A 17117-nucleotide genomic window follows, 5' to 3' on the forward strand; every position below is an offset into this window, starting at 1 on the left:
AAATAAAAAAATGTAGTTTATTCGAGCAAAAAAGTCTTTATTTGAGCAATTCCGTCAAAGAAGCAACACAAAGCCTGTAAAGCATTCAAATACATATCAGTAAATATTAGAAACTTACATAATAGAAAAGTTAAATCTATAAAAAAAAAAAACTTTCGTTTAATACTTCCACACAAAGACACGTGATTCCACATGAAGCCATACCGCTCTGTGCTTTGAGAGGGATGACACGAGGAGGAAAGAGACCATCGATCTATTTTCTGATATCTTCATGTTTTCTACTTGTTGTAAAAGGTATGAAAAGTGAATTTAATCTTCCACAAGGGCAAGACATTTAAGCTATGTTTGAAATTGCGCTGCCAAAGAGAGCGAAACTAAAAATCAAATAAACTTGACGCGCCGTACATGTCTAATAACAAGCAAAAACTGTGTTGAAATGAATCTGACGTGCAAGTAAAAATGTAGGCTATCTGTCCTACAACGTTTTTCTACTTTACCACAGTAAAGAATGTGAATGTAATAGGCCTAAATAAAAGCGAACCAAGGAAGAAACGTTTATAATCCCCTTCGAAAATCGAGACCTAAGTGAAGATTTTGGGAAAAAAACAAGGTATTACATGCAGGGATGAGTCACAATTTTTGGATATTCGATTAGTTTATTTAATTATAGAATTATAGTATATCGAATAGGTTGTGTAATTATTCTCTAAAATAAAATCTCCATGTTTTTGGTGCTAATGCAGTGGTGACGCGTTCATATAATTACGTTCTGTAATAAGGTCCTGTGTCCTGAATGTTCAAGGACAAAGTTTTTGCACTAGCCTCCAGTAAATGTGTAGAAGATGTTCACAGATTTAATGTGACATTTGAAGTGAGTTAAGCAGTCTTATTTTTTGTAATGTCTTTGAATAATATGGGGGACATGAATCGCAATATATCGCAGAATCGAATCACAATACTTGCTGTATCGCAATGTTAGGAAGCGCAATAATATTGAATTGTGGCCCAAATAATGCAATACTATCGAATCATCAAATTTTTGCCAATTTCCTAACCTACAGGGATGGTATTACCCCATAATACATTACATTCAAATCATTAAAACATTTCAATACATTCCTGTAGCTTAGATTTCCAGGGAATGGATAATTTAATTTAAACTTAATACAATGTAAGTTGCTTTGGATAAAAGTGACTTCCAAATGCATGCATGTAAATGTAATGTAATGTAAAAAATATATATATATATATATTGGTTTACCTGATTCTGCATTCGACAAAATAGACAGCTAATGCTGAAGAGTCGTCTGTTAGCAGTTGTAACTGGATGATGATTCTGCCCTTCATTGTCAGCATCCATGTTTTTGCTTTGAGAACAGACTCTCCTGAAACAGACAAAGTCACAGCAGCCTTTTAGTGTTATAGTTTACAGAAAAAAATTAAAATACAATAACAGAACTTATTACTAACAACGATAACATGTGGGGTGAAGATGAGGTAAGATATAATGTTGTATTGTGTTTATAGTTTTTAATCAATTAAACAACATTAAAAATATTAGTTAGCAAAACTTTGCTATATTGATAATGGTATATTGCTAACCTTTCCTCCTCCTCCTCCTCCTCCTCTTCCTCCTCCAACGTCAACCCGTTCTGTGTATTAGTGGAGAGCGTCAGCAGTGATGTACAGTCCGGAGGGAATGGCCGCTGCAAATTCAAAATAAAGAACAGAAAAGAACATGTTTGCCTGCTTAACTAATGCATACTTCAGCTAATTTAGTTGATGTCATCTTACTCACCTGTAGATGTTATCACCATTACGAAGGCAATCACAAAAAAGACTCCAAAATACACCTCCGACATTTCAGACGACATAATTCAGACCACAAACTTGAAAATAAAACAAAAGATGAAATTAACAATGGTGTTGGATAAAGGGTTAGTTTACTCAAAATTGTAAATTCTGTCACCATTTACTCACCCTCAACTTGTTCATAACTTCCACTGAATTATTTAATGTGCTGTATACAAAAGAAGATATTTTAAAGAACATGAGCAACCAAACAGTTACTGGTCCCCATTGACATCCAAAGTATTTTTTCTATTATCGAAGTTCATGCGGACCAGCCACTATTTACTAACATTATTCAAAATATCTTATTTTATGTTCAGACGAAAGAACTTCATGCAGGTTTAGAACACGTTGTGGGCGAGTAAATGATGACATACATAATTTTCTGTTTAAGGTCTCTGCTACTACGTTATCCCTTTAACTTAGTTTTACTCAGTATTTACGTTGTACATCTGCCAAAAAGTTGTGAAAGAGGAGACAGAACATACCAAAGTTATTATGCTTCTCTGTTTAATAAGTTTACTTCGGCTAATTTAGGTGAAGTTGACCATAACGTTACATACTGTTGATGTTATCACAATGAAAAGGCTCCAACACACTCCATCGTTGCAGATGGCATTATCCAGATCACAAACCTGAAAATAAATCATATAGGCCTACGTGAAAATATTGTTTAAAACCCGCACTTTAACAAGGGTTTCGTCTATCTCACTTTACCTCAGTATTTCACGTTGAGTTCGCTGTTAGCTCGGTTAACGTTACCGACGACTCCGCCCGCCTGATGAGCTAACTTGCGTTAAAGAGGCAGAGGAACACACAACCATTATTTTTTATAGTTTTAACTAAAGAATATTTCGGCTAATATAGGTGAACTTAACTTACTCACCAGTTAATATTATCACCGTGACAGCGACCCGGCCGACAGTCAGGAAAGAAGACAGTAATAAAGGCACCAAAAAACCATTCTGACGACAGTCAGGAAAAAAAGGCACTAAAACCATTCAGACGAAACCAAAACGATACATCATGTTAGGTTGCTGTTAACATAAGTAAAAACATTTGAAAATGTTTGTTTTACATAAAATAGAAATTATATACTAACCTTTTTGGTGAGTTACATGATCTTTTGTCCGTGCATTAACTGCCACTTCACCCCTCAAAAAAACACTTGAAAAGAAATCCCTCTTGCCATTGGTCAGTTTTTCGCGGGCAAGTTCACTACTGTAAATTGATTTACAGTAGTGAAGAATTACAGTAGTGACCCTATATTTTCCCATAATCCTTTGCTGTTTACAGTAACATACTGTATACATATTTTACAGTATCTTACTGTACATATTACAGTAAAATACTGTTCAAATTACAGAAATCCGTTACAGTGCAGGTCTCACCGCCCAACCTCTCAAAGGCTAAAGACAAGAAGTCATTTTAACAAGAGCTTTAAAAACATTTAAAGATGTGATCTCTCTAAGTTCTGCAACAGCAAAAGCCTGATCGCCTTTTAAATGAGATAGAGGGACAGAAAGCAATGACTTATTATTTGATCATAAAGACCTAGGTGCTTGATGAAGAGCAATAAGCTCAGATACATAAGCAGGAGACATCCCATGTTAAAAAAAGTTACTGTAAATGTCTTTCACCAAAATTACTGGATCATCTGCCTACCCACGGGATCCTTGCTGTCCTGGTTGGTGTTAGTGTTGTGGACCTCATTTACACAGTGAGGTTGTGCTCAACTGATGGGTCTGTAGGAGATACAAGGATCTCCATCTTTGCATGGCTGACCTGTAGATGATGCTCCTTCATCCAGGCAGAAATGTCTGAATACAAGCTGACGGGATCATCAGGTGGAAATTACAGATAGAGCTTCATGTCTTCTGCATAGCAGTGGTAGGAGAAGCCATGCGCATGTATGATCATTCCCAGAGAAGCTGTGTAAATGGCAACCCTGTATCACATGAAATACGTTCTGAGGAAACTATTTTGCAAATCGCAATTACGTTACATGCCAACATATAAGCAGTGCTATTACGTTGGTCCTTAACCTAATATAAGCAGTGCTATTACGTTGGTCCTTAACCTAATATAAGCAGTGCTATTACGTTTGTCCTGAACATAATACATCCAAAGCAGGTTTCTTTTCACACGTAGCAGCTAATGCTGTTCATTTTGTTTTAATTATTTACTCCCTTTTTTCTCATTGGGCTACAAAATATTATCTATGCCAGGGCGAGTGAAATGGCGGCACCCAGATAATTTTTATCTGGCCCTCCAACTGGTTTTTGATGTTTAAAACCCCTCGCAATCTGATATCAAAGTCCCCGCAAAGGTTTGTTCAGCGGTGAGTTTAACAACGCACGTTATCACCAGTCTCACGGCAGTTCATGATATGGTCACGTAATTTAATCTATTGATTCGTGCCACGGACACGTTTATTTCGTTATTTTCGTAATACCAGCACGTTTTTTAAACTAATGTATTTTCAACGGGAAGTGTCTTTCGTGATAACGTGATAACGTTCTTTCTGCCTGTCGGCTGCAGCAGAGAAGCTGTTTAATCAACATTTATTCACGAGATCTTATGTATTTTTATGTCTTTTTTTTTATGTTATTATTTCGGTCTTATTGCCAGGGAAGCTGGATTGCTTTGCTGTTTATTGATATTTTTAAAATTATATTTTATCAGTAGGAAATCGCGCTGAAGAAGTCTCGTTCCGAACACATCGCGATATTTGGCATCAGTTCACGTGTGTCAGATGTTGGTAAGTAAATACCTAAATACGCTGTCCTAATAATGTGTGATATCATGTCTTTTCTGTTTGTGGATATTAATCTGCCATTATATCTACCATCTCCACGGAGACTTTGCGTTTCATTGCTTTCTAATTCAAAACAGGGTGATTAACACTGCCTGTTACGTGACGTGCTATAGGCCTAGATATTCATATCAGATTAAAAATAGTACAATTAGTTCCAAAGTTGTATTTGTAGTAGAAGCATGCTTTTGCTTTTACCACAGTAACATTAGTTTTACTGTGATAAGTGTAGTAAAAAGGCAGTAATCACAAATCTTACCATGCTTTTACCACACTATTTGTAGTTTTAATGTGGTACTTATTGTAAATGCACAGTAACCACAACACTTACCATGCTTTTACCACAGTAACCATAGTTTTACTGTGATAGGTGTGGTAAAAGGACAGTAACCACAAAACTTACCATGCTTTAAACCTCAGTAACCTTAGTTTTACTGTGATTGGTTTAGTAAGGACAGTAATCACAAAACTTACCATGCTTTTACCTCAGTATTGATAGTTTTAAAGTGATATTTGTTGTAAATGCATATTAACCACAACACTTGCCATGCTTGTAAGGCTTTATAATGTAACATCCAATATTTGTAAGGTAAATCAGTACTTTTCCTTTAAATAATCCTATATATTATACATAATGATATTTTCTTTTCTCTTTTTTCAGCTGAAAAGACCAAAAGGGCCTTTCGGACTCAGTCAGCCCATTATTGTTTGAGGAGAAGTAAACGGAGGAGACGGACAGCTGCAAAGGCAAATATTCACAATGGTATGTATGTGTTGGTTTTAACCCTAAATCAAACATTTTATCAAGCATTTGTTGTTTCTTAAAACTTTTCTCACAAAACCCGTAGCCCAATCAGTACAAACATAGTCTGAAAGTCTTAATAATTCACAAGATTTAACAAGTTGTCAAATTCGTATGATACTCGTACATATTTGTATACTCGTACACAATCCTGCAGCTTTTACTCCTAGTGCTGTCATTGGCTACTGCCTCAATTCCTGTACATATTTATCGCGATATTTGTAAATCAGTTGCGCCACTTCTTGGAAAGTTGTCGGATGTCACACACACTGTCAGAAAGTTTATATTAATTGAAAATTGGACCCTGTCTGTTTATGTTCCAGTGATACATGATGTCTCTCCACACCTCATAACCTACCTCTGTTTGCAAGAGTGGAAAAGCTTATCTGACTTGTCACATTACATTAGATACTCGATTATTTTGTCATAATCAGATCAGTTACACTGCTGATAACTGTCCTGTTTGCATGTAAATCATTTTCATGATTATTGCTTGCTATTAAAGACATACTTTTATTCATAGAAATGCCCACATATCAGTGAACTTATTACATAAAAATGCTTTTAACATTTAATTATGCAACACTCTTTACAGAAAACATATCCTACAGTTATAAACTGACTATTTGCAAGTAATGTATTAAAATTACCTTCCTTTCTGTTTTGCAGGATTACTTAGTCCTTTTTTTTTAAAGCTCTACCAATATCAAACTCAACAGCTCTTTTAAGAGCCAACCATTACAAGAGCTACTAGTGAGTCGCAGCGAATCTTGCCGTGATCAGCCCTTCCCAGGTGAAGTTTCTAGAATATTGCAATCAGTTTTTACTCATCAAATGTTCTCTCCTGAATCATATGGTAAATTAACTTATTTATAACTGTCTCAATTTGTGTTTCAAGAACAATAGTAATTGCACATAGAGTAAGTCGAGACTTTCTTGTTTTACAGCAGAGAAGGAAGACCAGTCCTTATATCAACGCAAGCTAATCGAATAAGTCCTTTGTTTCGGGTGAGGAAGGAACATCTGATGCCCAAAGAAGACAGAAAAGTGCGGTTGTCCATTGGTATGTCTTGTATTGAAACAATGCTGTAATATGTAGTACATAATTTGATGTTGACAATTTTACATTGTACAGGTTTTCACTTGGTTTTTGATAATGTGAAGCTCTTGAAACAATTGACAGAAGAGTATGTTGTCTGGAAAGAAATCAAGCATCACTGGCAAAGGCTCAAAAGAGACCATGCCTTTCTTAAAAATCTTTTAAAATATGTTGCTGTTGATATGGGTAAAACTGTTTTTGTTCAGTACTTAGCTTATATTGTGCTGCAATTTATATATATATATATATATATATAAATACTTCAATGTGTATATTATATAACGTACTGACTGCTGCTTTGTAAATTTATGTAAGGAACAGGCAACTCTGGCCCTTTGCATTCTACTTTTTGAGGTTAGTTAAGAGTTAACCTCCAACCCTAATCGAGCACATCTGAAAATTTTAACCAAAGTCTTCAGGTTTACTTCTAAACAATAGGCAGGAGGGTTCGAGGTCGGAGCTAAATCTGCAGGACAGTGGACGCTGAGGGCCAGAGTAGCCCATCACTGCTTTAAATAACGCAGAACATAAGCTGACCTGACTGTCCATTAAACAACTTTATTTGAATGGTTTGTGTTTTTTTGTTTTACTTTCAGACCAGGACTGGAGAACGCCTGACAATGGGATGTTGAGACTTCTTCCTCTGGTTGAGAAAAAGCTACACCACATCAGTGATCACATCTTCTGTTCTTCTGTTCTTCAACTGAACAAACTGTTTAGACGAGGAAGAAGAACACTAACACGATCGAGACGTACAGGGAAGAGCAAGAAACCAGTTTAGCTGTGATAATGAATCATTATTTTCCAACACAATATCAAATCTGTTTTCTGTAGGTGACTGAATATGATTATCTGGCACTCGTTTTGTGGCTTCAGCAGCTGTGAATGGATTCATATGATGTCAACGTGTTTTTGAAGACACATTTTTATTTATCTTGAATATCATTTGTCTTTATGCTACTTTATTAACTTTATGCTTTGTTCTCCAATAAAGTGTTGTTTAATAAAATATGGTGATTATTGTGTATTGAAAATGGTGTTTGGTACAGTAAATATACATTTTCTTTTGAGAAATTTTAATTTCTAATTTCTTTAAAAATAACTACATATAATTAATAACTTATAAATAACTAAATATAATTAATTGCCATGATTCTTTTACTTGGGACATAAAAATTTAGATCTGGTTAATGATATTTGGGACAACAATGCAACAAAAGTTGCACATACTTGCATGTATGCCAGTTTGCAGTGAAATAAAAGGAAGCTATGTGAATAACAAGAGGCTGCAGTGGCTATCTTGCTATAAATACTTAAAACTTAATTGAAGATGATCCATGTTGATCATTCTAGTATACTCTATATAGTATACTCTATATATCATTGTTGTCAGGAATATAAGCAGCAATCAGAGGGGGTGAAAAGGAAATGTTGGCACTGTTTTTTTGTTGTTTTACTGAATGGTGCATTATCCTTGTGTAATAGTATTAGTATGTGTAGATCTGTGTAGATTATACTGCCCTTCCACCCCCAGGGGCCAAGCAACGGCCCCCAGAAATTTGCACATTTAAAATGGCTGTAACTCAAAGTCTGGTTAGTGTATCAAAGAGAAAATTGGCTGGACAACTGCTTATACTATGTTTAATAAATAATGTTGGCCACAGTTTTCAGACATATATGGAAAGCTGGCATAAAGGTTATTTTTAAAGTGCTCACAGTAAAATATCAAATTTCAGCCTGTCCCTCATATATGTCATACAGGTTTGCACAATGAACAAATTTAGATATCCAGTTGTCCATTAAATATATTATTTATTTAACATTTATTGTTTTATTACTAAACGTTTTAAACTACATTACCCACATATCTCTGTCATTCTATCAGTGGAGCAGGAAGCATTGTGCTGTAGTTCATTGAAATGTGCAGACATGCTTAGGGTTAGGGTTAGGATCTCGATAAAGGAGTAATTTCTCACAACATAGAGACACTTTATAGTTAGCTTAATGTATAACTAACGTAATAACACCAAAACATACTTTGTAACATGAAGCGCCGTTTTATATGGGTTAAACGATTGCAGTGAAATAAAAGGAAGCTATGTGAATAACAAGAGGCTGCAGTGGCTATGTGATAGATGTGACCAGTAAAGGAAAAGCAACACGGAGGCAGCAGGCTACTGCAAACGTTTAGGGGTTTATTTCCACAGAATGGGGTTACAAAAGTAAAGCAAACGTTGACCCAACTGAGGTAAACCAAACATACCGAAATAAAAAAAAACATACAATAAAGATAAGTCACTGCATTTGCCTCTCAAACGACTACAGAGGTCTAGGGTCTACAGGACCAGTTCTTTCCCAGAACACTACTCCCTCACACAGAAACAATTAACAAATTTATACATTGGTGGCCAGCACCAATTAACACAAAAAGGGGAATACACAGACATATAATGGCTGCTACAACCCTATTTAATATCTAGAGGGATTAAGGAATGAAACATTAAAATAGTGAGCGTGTACTGGAAAACATCAAACACATCACCCGATTGAGTCTTTTTAGGGAAGTGATTTATTACAATGAGTCTCAACATGAGAAGGACACCTCAAAGTAATTAGTTAGATTATAATAAAGAAAGGTAAAGAGAAAAGAACTAGATTTGTGCCAAATCAAAGAACTAAGTAAAACCAAAAACCAGTCTTACTAAAAAACAAAACAAAGTAATCTGACTAGATCAGCGTCCAGCAAGAACCAAACAAAACATCTTCAGCGTCAACAAGACGCCCTAAATAAACTATTCTTACTAACAAAACAAAACTTACAAGGAGTGGCACAAGTCACTAAACTGGTGTTCTAAACACAAATTGATCTCTCAGTGTGGCATATGTATATCACGTGATATCTAAGCTATTCTTTTCTCTTCCCCAATTTAACAGTAGATCAAACCACCAGACAGAATAAATGGTGATACTCACAAGGACAAAAAAAACAGCGCAAATGAGCCTCACTTACAGAGGTCTCATTACTGAGTTCTCAAAGAACACAATCCAAGTAATGGTACAGGTCAGGCAAACTAACAAGCGAGAGCTCTAGCGTGCGCAAAGTCATCTCCCGCCTCCAACACAGGTGCGCTCTTTAAAGGCACATGGCGCGCCCTCATTGGTGTAGCCGCGTTGAATCATCATCCAACAGCAATGATGATGATGACGTCGCCCGGATGATTGACAGATGGATAAGCCAATCAGGTAGCCGCATCGTCCTGCTGACAGTGAAAGTGAAACAGAAGAAAGAGCGTACGGGAGGAAAAAAACAACAACAACAACAGCTCCAAACAGATGACAGTATAAGACGTAACACTTTCCCCCATAAGAATAAACACATAATGTTTATTCCACTCAAATCTTTAAAATTACACTCTAGATAAGGCATCGGCGAGCACATTCTCAGACCCTTTCTTATGCTTGATTTCGAGATTGTATCCCTGAACCACCAACGACCAACGCATAAGGCGTTGATTCTGGTTGTACATTCTCGCAAGGAACACCAACGGGTTGTGGTCTGTATAGACGACTATAGGGACACTTGAAGAACCCAAATACACTTCAAAAAATTGAAGGGCGAGCAGCAAAGCCAGAGTTTCCTTTTCAATAACGGAATAATTTCGTTGATGCTTGTTAAACTTTTTGGAGAAATAACAAACAGGATGATCTACTCCGACATGATCCTCCTGCAAAAGCACTGCCCCAGCTCCCACAGCGCTTGCATCAACCTCAAGTTTAAAGGGACGTTCGAAATCTGGAGCAGCTAAAACAGGAGTATTATACAACAAAGCTTTCACAGTTTCAAATGCACTTTGACAATCCTCAGACCAGATGAAAGAATGAGCAGGACTAAGCAAATTTGTTAGTGGACTAACTACCGTAGAAAAGTTCACACAAAAACTACGGTAGTAGCCTGCCATACCTAAAAAACGTCGTAATTCTCTCCGTGAGGTAGGCACGGGAAACTCGGTAATGGCAGCCACCTTAGCCTCTACAGGTTTTACCTGTCCTCCGCCCACTTCTTTACCCAAGTAAGTCACACTCGCCTTACCAAAAACACACTTAGCGAGGTTGAGTGTCAATGTTGCCTTCTCTAAACGCTCAAACACGATACGAAGAAGTTTCAGGTGTTCTGACCACTCCGTTGAATATAATACCAGATCGTCCAAATAAGCATTGCAATGGGGAACTCCAGCCAGTACAGTTTGGATTAATCTTTGAAAGGTGGCGGGTGCATTTCGTAATCCGAAAGCCATCACGTGATACTGCATGAAGCAATCTGGAGTTACGAAAGCAGAGATTTCAGATGCGCGAGATGTTAACGGCACCTGCCAATACCCTTTCAGTAGATCCAACTTGCTGACAAACCGGGCTGATCCTAAATTGTCAATGCAATCTTCCATTCTTGGAAGTGGGTAACAGTCAGGAACTGTAACTGAATTTACACGGCGATAGTCCGTGCAAAAACGAAACGACCCATCAGGCTTATGCACTAAAAGGCAAGGAGAACTCCAAGGACTACTGCTATGCATAGCCAACCCATTCTCCCACAGATATTCAGTTTCCTGCCTCATTATTGTTCGTTTTACAGTATTCATCCGGTATGCATGCTGTTTAATAGGTGATGCGCCATCAACATTAATATCATGCTGCAACACCGTAGTCTGCGACGGCACATCTCCAAATAAAGATGGAAAATCAGTGATAACACCCACAATATCCTGCACATGAACATCAGATAAGTGAGTAAGATGCATCGGCAAATTCTTCAGAACCTCAGAGTTTTCCAGCTTAGCACACTGCTGAGAAGTATTTCGTAGGACTATGTCATCAGCAGCACTAACCTCATCCTCCAGATTTAATGGTAGTCCACAAGTCAGAGCCACAGAAGCTTCCATGGGCCCTATGGTTCCCTCAGTAGATCTGCTCCGTGAACCATCTCTGGTGTAATAAGACTTGAGCATGTTAATATGACAGACGCGCGACTGGCGCCTTCTGTCAGGGGTTCGAATGATATAGTCGGTCTCGCTAATTTTTTAAAACTACATAGGGTCCTGAAAATCGTGCTGATAATGCCGAACCCAGAATAGGCAGCAGTACTAAAACCTCATCACCCGGGTTAAAAGAACGAGGCACAGCTTTTACATCATATCGTTTCTTCATTCCAGACTGAACGCTCACCAGGGAATTTTGTGCAAAACTACAAGCATGATGTAGCCGTTCCCGAAATCGACTGACATAGTCCAAGACATGAACCTCTGACCCAGAATTAACCTCCAGCATTTTCTCTTTCAGAATTTTTAGTGGTCCTCTTACCGTGTGTCCGAACACCAATTCGGCGGGACTAAAACCTAGTGACTCCTGTACGGCTTCTCGTGCCGCAAATAACACGAGAGGAACACCCTCGTCCCAATCATTACCCGTCTCTAAACAATATTTCCTGAGCATTGATTTCAATGTCTGGTGAAATCGTTCAAGAGATCCTTGACTTTCAGGATGAAATGCGCTGGATACTCGGTGTTCAATAGATAATGATTTTAAAACCTGTGCAAAAAGTTTTGATAAAAAATTAGTTCCCTGATCAGTTTGTACGACTCTGGGAAGTCCAAACGTGGAAAAAAATTTGAGCAATGTTTTAACAATCACAGGAGCCGTAATTCTTCTCAACGGGATGGCCTCAGGAAATCGAGTGGCCCTACACATAATCGTGCACAAAAATTGGTTACCGGACTTTGTCTTGGGTAACGGTCCGACACAGTCCACAAGCACCTGTTCGAACGCTTCACCCACTACAGGAATAGGTACCAGAGGAGCGGGTTTAATTACTTGATTCGGTTTTCCCGATACCTGACAGATACTGCACGTTCTACAAAATCTAGCCACATCTCTCTTTAACCCTGGCCAAAAAAAATGTTTTAGAATGCGATGGTACGTCTTTGTCACTCCTAAATGACCAGATAATACATGTTCATGCGCCAAAGATAAAATATGTCGACGATACTCACTGGGGATGACAATTTGATAGACAGCATTCCAATCTGAATCGGAGTCAGCAACAGAGCTCCATTTACGCATTAATAGTCCAGCGTCTATAAAATATGCGGTGTTATTGAGTCCGTTCTCAACAGTCTCAGATCGAACAACATTAGAGAAACACTTATTTAAGGACTGATCCTTCTTTTGTGCCAAAATAAGCCTCCCGCGAGTTACAGGCAACTCTAAAACATTATGATCGAGTACACCGTCAAAACCTTTTAAACTAGACTTTTTCTCTGGTGTAGCTGTCTTTTCTTGAACAGGTAGATTTTGTACCATAAAAGTATCTTCCAGATCGATATCAGTGGTCTTTTTCTTTGACTGCGCGCGAGTAGTTACGCAAGCCGAAAACACCTCCGGATAATCCCGAGTTAACTCGTCAGAAGGGAGACACATGTTAGGGGTATCTGCTACTTCTAGCATAGGTATAACTTTACCCCCTGCCAAGTCATTCCCTAAAATGAAAGTTATCCCTTTCACCGGAAGCGATGGGCGTACTCCCACCTGAACGAACCCTGTAACAAGCGCACTCTTCAGGTACACCCGATGCAGTGGTACCTTAACCACGCTCATTTCAATACCTCTCACAAAAACACTCGAACCACTGTATGATTCGGCTGACAAGGGTAATACATCTGCCAGAACAAAAGAGTGACTTGCTCCAGTATCCCTCAATATATGGATTTCTTTTTGGTCATTTCCATCATCCGATAACGAAATAAACCCCGTAGTCACAAAAGGTTTATAACTTACGTCAGGAACATTCTCTTCCTCTGCTAGTTCCACGTGAGATAGACCCACAGCGTTTACCAAGCCAACACTTTTCGTCTGACCAGTCGACTGTTGTTTCCGTTTCAAGATGTTACACTCGGCAATTAAATGGCCTTGCTTATGGCAATAAAAACACTCACGAGCTTCTTTCGATGACAACGAAACGAATTTCGTTCTGGGAGACTGATCAAAATTAGGAGAGTTTTTAACTACAACAGTAGTCTTGTCTATACGTGGAAAAAACACAGTCTTGTGCGTAAGGACAAATTCGTCTGCCAAAACAGCGGCTTCCCAGATAGCAATTACATTTGGGCCACATGTGGGTATTATCTGGCACATATGGCCTAGATGTGGCATGGCTGAACAGATATGGGCCAAATTGTAGCCATATTTGTTTTGCCATAACTTTAAAATCTGCGGGAAATGCTCTCTTGGTTCACAACTGATTTTGAGGTATATGGCCCAGATAACAACGAACACATGAGAACCATATGTGGTTGAGCTATGGCACACAGTGAGAAACACAGACTTGTGGTAAACATTTGGTTTATACGTGGAAAAACGCAGGAATCCTGAAATTAAGTGCGGCAAATATTCGCCGTTCCACACCTTAGGTTGCTCTGCATCTTCCTTCCTATTGGTGGAGTGAGACTACGGCGCGAGTTTGACTGCAAGTCTGCGACGCTGGCCAGCTGACGCCATTTACTCTGCTTTCCTCACGACTGTGTACATTCAGGTAAGTGATGTTTTGGCATTTTAAGGTCATATAATTGAAATATGCAGCATTATGTGTCAATATTGCATGTTGTTATGCGTTTAGTTATTCGTTTCATCGAGGAATGGGTTGAACTAACGTTAGCTAATATTTTCCTCAGTTTACTGCTATAACTTACAATAAAGTTCAATGTAGGTTAACTTAGGCTATAGCAGTTCGCTGGCTTGCCGTTTTAAATTAAGATGTTTTTGTTTATAAATCAACAGCACACTGTCGTACACATATAAAATAGTATAGTTTGTCATGTGTAGTAGCCTATTTGTGAATTAAGGCGACGTGGTCCAATGTCAGTGTTACTGTTTGTCAAAAAACCTAAATCCTAATTTGTGTTCACAATCATTCAACTAATAATAATATAAAAATGCCAAGAATAAACACATTAATGCGTGTGCATTATTGTATGTGTCTTTTTATTTAACTCTGAAATGATATTCAACCAAGACTTTTTCTCTTGACTTTACCCTCTTTAAAATTAAAGTTGTAACATTAGGCTATTAGTGTCAAGTCACAATACCAAAATTATGACTTTCGATAAAATGCCTGATTAAAATACCTTGTTAACATGAACTAATAATGAACTGCACTTCTACAGCATATACAGGTGCTGGTCATAAAATTAGAATATCATCAAAAAGTTGATTTATTTCAAGAATTCAACTTAACAGGTGAAACTAATATATTATATAGACTCATTACATGCAAAGTGAGAGATTTCAAGCCTTTATTTGTTATAATTTTGATGATTATGGCTTACAGCTTATGAAACCCACGAAATCAAAATCCCAGAAAATTAGAATATTACATGAAATCACACAGTAATTACACAGTGATACCATGGTCATTGAACCAGGTTTTGGTTATTTTGGCAGTGTGGGCAGGTGCAAATCCTGCTGGAAAATGAAGTCAGCATCTCCATAAAGTTTGTCTGCTGAAGGAAGCATGAAGTGCTCTGGAAATGTCTTGGTAGACGGCTGCGTTGAGTGGACAGCACAGTGGACCAACACCAGCCGATGACATGGCTCCCCAAACCAACACAGACTGAGGAAACTTCACACTGGACTTCAAGCATCTTGGATTGTGTGCCTCTCCATTCTTCCTCCAGACTCTGGGACCTTGGTTTCCAAATGAGATGCAAAATTTGCTCTCATCAGAAAAGAGGACTTTGGTCCACTGTGCTTTATTAAATCCAGAGTCAACGCAGCCGTCTACCAGGACATGTTCAGAGCACTTCATGCTGACTTCATTTTCCAGCAGGATTTGCACCTGCCCACACTGCCAAAATAACCAAAACCTGGTTCAATGACCATGGTATCACTGTGTAATTACTGTGTGATTTCATGTAATATTCTAATTTTCTGGGATTTTGATTTTGTGGGTTTCATAAGATGTAAGCCATAATCATCAAAATTATAACAAATAAAGGCTTGAAATATCTCACTTTGCATGTAATGAGTCTATATAATATAGGCTATTAGTTTCACCTGTTAAGTTGAATTCTTGAAATAAATCAACTTTTTGATGATATTCTAATTTTATGACCAGCACCTGTATTAATATGTGTTAATGTTAATTTCAACATTTACTAACACATTCAAATCAAAAATTGTACTTGTTAACTTTAGTATGCACTGTGAACTAACATGAACAAACAATGAATTGCTGTTTCTGTTAACTATCAATTAATGGAATGGCCATTCACTGCCATTATAAAGCTTGGAAGAGGCAGGACATTTTTATAATTACTCTGATTTCTAACAATAGAGATTATCAGTCCCTCCAGTTTTTCGCGATTCCGCGATCGCTGAATACAACGCAAAATCAACAAATTGTCGCATTTTTTTGCGATCCTGCATAATTCCTAATTTAACCGCAAAATAATCACAAAAATGAAAAAGACCTCACAAAACATTAAATTATAATCACCCAATTGAAATATCTCTAGTTTAATTAAAGTTTCAATGCATTTTTACGTGGATAAAGATGTGAAAAGGGGAAACTCCTTTTCCTCGATTTACTGAAGCCTGTAATGTAAAACGCATTTAAACCACAATCGCCGTCCCGGCGCAACAGGGCCACACCGGGCGGCACGTCACCATGGTTACAGGTGGCAAAGAGATGCATTTTTCCTTCCTTTCCAAGTAGCTGCTACAGGGATGCAAACAGCGCGCTTTTCGGCGCCTCCCGCTTTTTTTCCACGTCAGTTTGGGTGACAAAGTCATCTGAAGCCTATTTCATAGATTAATGTGAGGGACAGAAGTCTATTTACATCATTAAAGTTTACGAAAACTCGTTTTCCCTCCTCTGCGGCTGTCAATCATTTTCCATTCAGTATTCAAACAGCGCGCGCGCCTCTTCCGGTTACAGCAGCATACATGCACGGTAAAACTCTCTCCAATATGATATCCACATTATAATGCTTGATCTGTAGAGAAAAGGCTGTGGATTTGCATAAAATGACTATTTTGTTGGAGTTTGTTGCTGTTTTTAAACGACTCGCGCTACCGTTTGCCTGTTAGATCCAACCCAGGCTCATTGGAAATACGTTACTCTGGGTACTTTTTTGCAAACCCTGAAATACGTACCTGAAAGTACATTTCCCTGCACTTTCCGGGTGAAACGTCCACTAGAGGCATACATACATTTAAGCTTGGCATACATTTCCCCCGTTCCAGATGCTTGTTTATAAGCTTATAAAGGCGACAATATTAATAAATGATGTTCAGCATACACTTATTTTAATATAAATTAGGAATTATTTCCACGCCTTTGAGGTGCCAAGCATGCCAGACTGAGGATAGACGTCCGACGAGCACCTTGGATCGCACTTCCCCGAGGTAACTTACCGAAATAGTATGGTATTGCCTCGCAAAAGGAACAATTCATAATTAAAATGCTTTTGCATGTTTTAGTTTTCATGTGTTTTGTGTAA

The 17117-nt window shown here is 38.0% G+C and overlaps 3 long non-coding RNA genes across 6 annotated transcripts in view; 1 reads left to right on the forward strand and 2 right to left on the reverse strand.

Moving 5' to 3' along the window:
- LOC311084241 overlaps positions 1-7457 on the forward strand; it is a 529672-nt gene extending 522215 nt beyond the window's left edge. The window contains exons 3-5 of one of the 4 annotated variants that reach the window (XR_014606464.1): positions 6138-6324; positions 6416-6515; positions 7164-7457. This is a non-coding gene — a long non-coding RNA (uncharacterized lncRNA). The remainder of the gene's footprint in view (positions 1-6137; positions 6325-6415; positions 6516-7163) is intronic. The other 3 variants (XR_014606465.1, XR_014606466.1, XR_014606467.1) reach the window with 3 other exon arrangements.
- LOC311084121 lies at positions 1611-2304 on the reverse strand. Its single transcript, XR_014606441.1, has 3 exons — positions 2257-2304; positions 1799-1889; positions 1611-1706 (listed from the first exon to the last, which is right to left on the reverse strand). It is a non-coding gene; the product is annotated as an uncharacterized lncRNA (long non-coding RNA).
- LOC311085518 lies at positions 2409-2779 on the reverse strand. Its single transcript, XR_014606859.1, has 3 exons — positions 2738-2779; positions 2569-2641; positions 2409-2486 (listed from the first exon to the last, which is right to left on the reverse strand). It is a non-coding gene; the product is annotated as an uncharacterized lncRNA (long non-coding RNA).
- Positions 7458-17117: the final 9660 nt, after the last annotated feature.

This window comes from Abramis brama (genome assembly GCF_963993115.1).
Source record: "Abramis brama genome assembly, chromosome: 6".
Lineage (NCBI taxonomy): Eukaryota > Metazoa > Chordata > Actinopteri > Cypriniformes > Leuciscidae > Abramis > Abramis brama.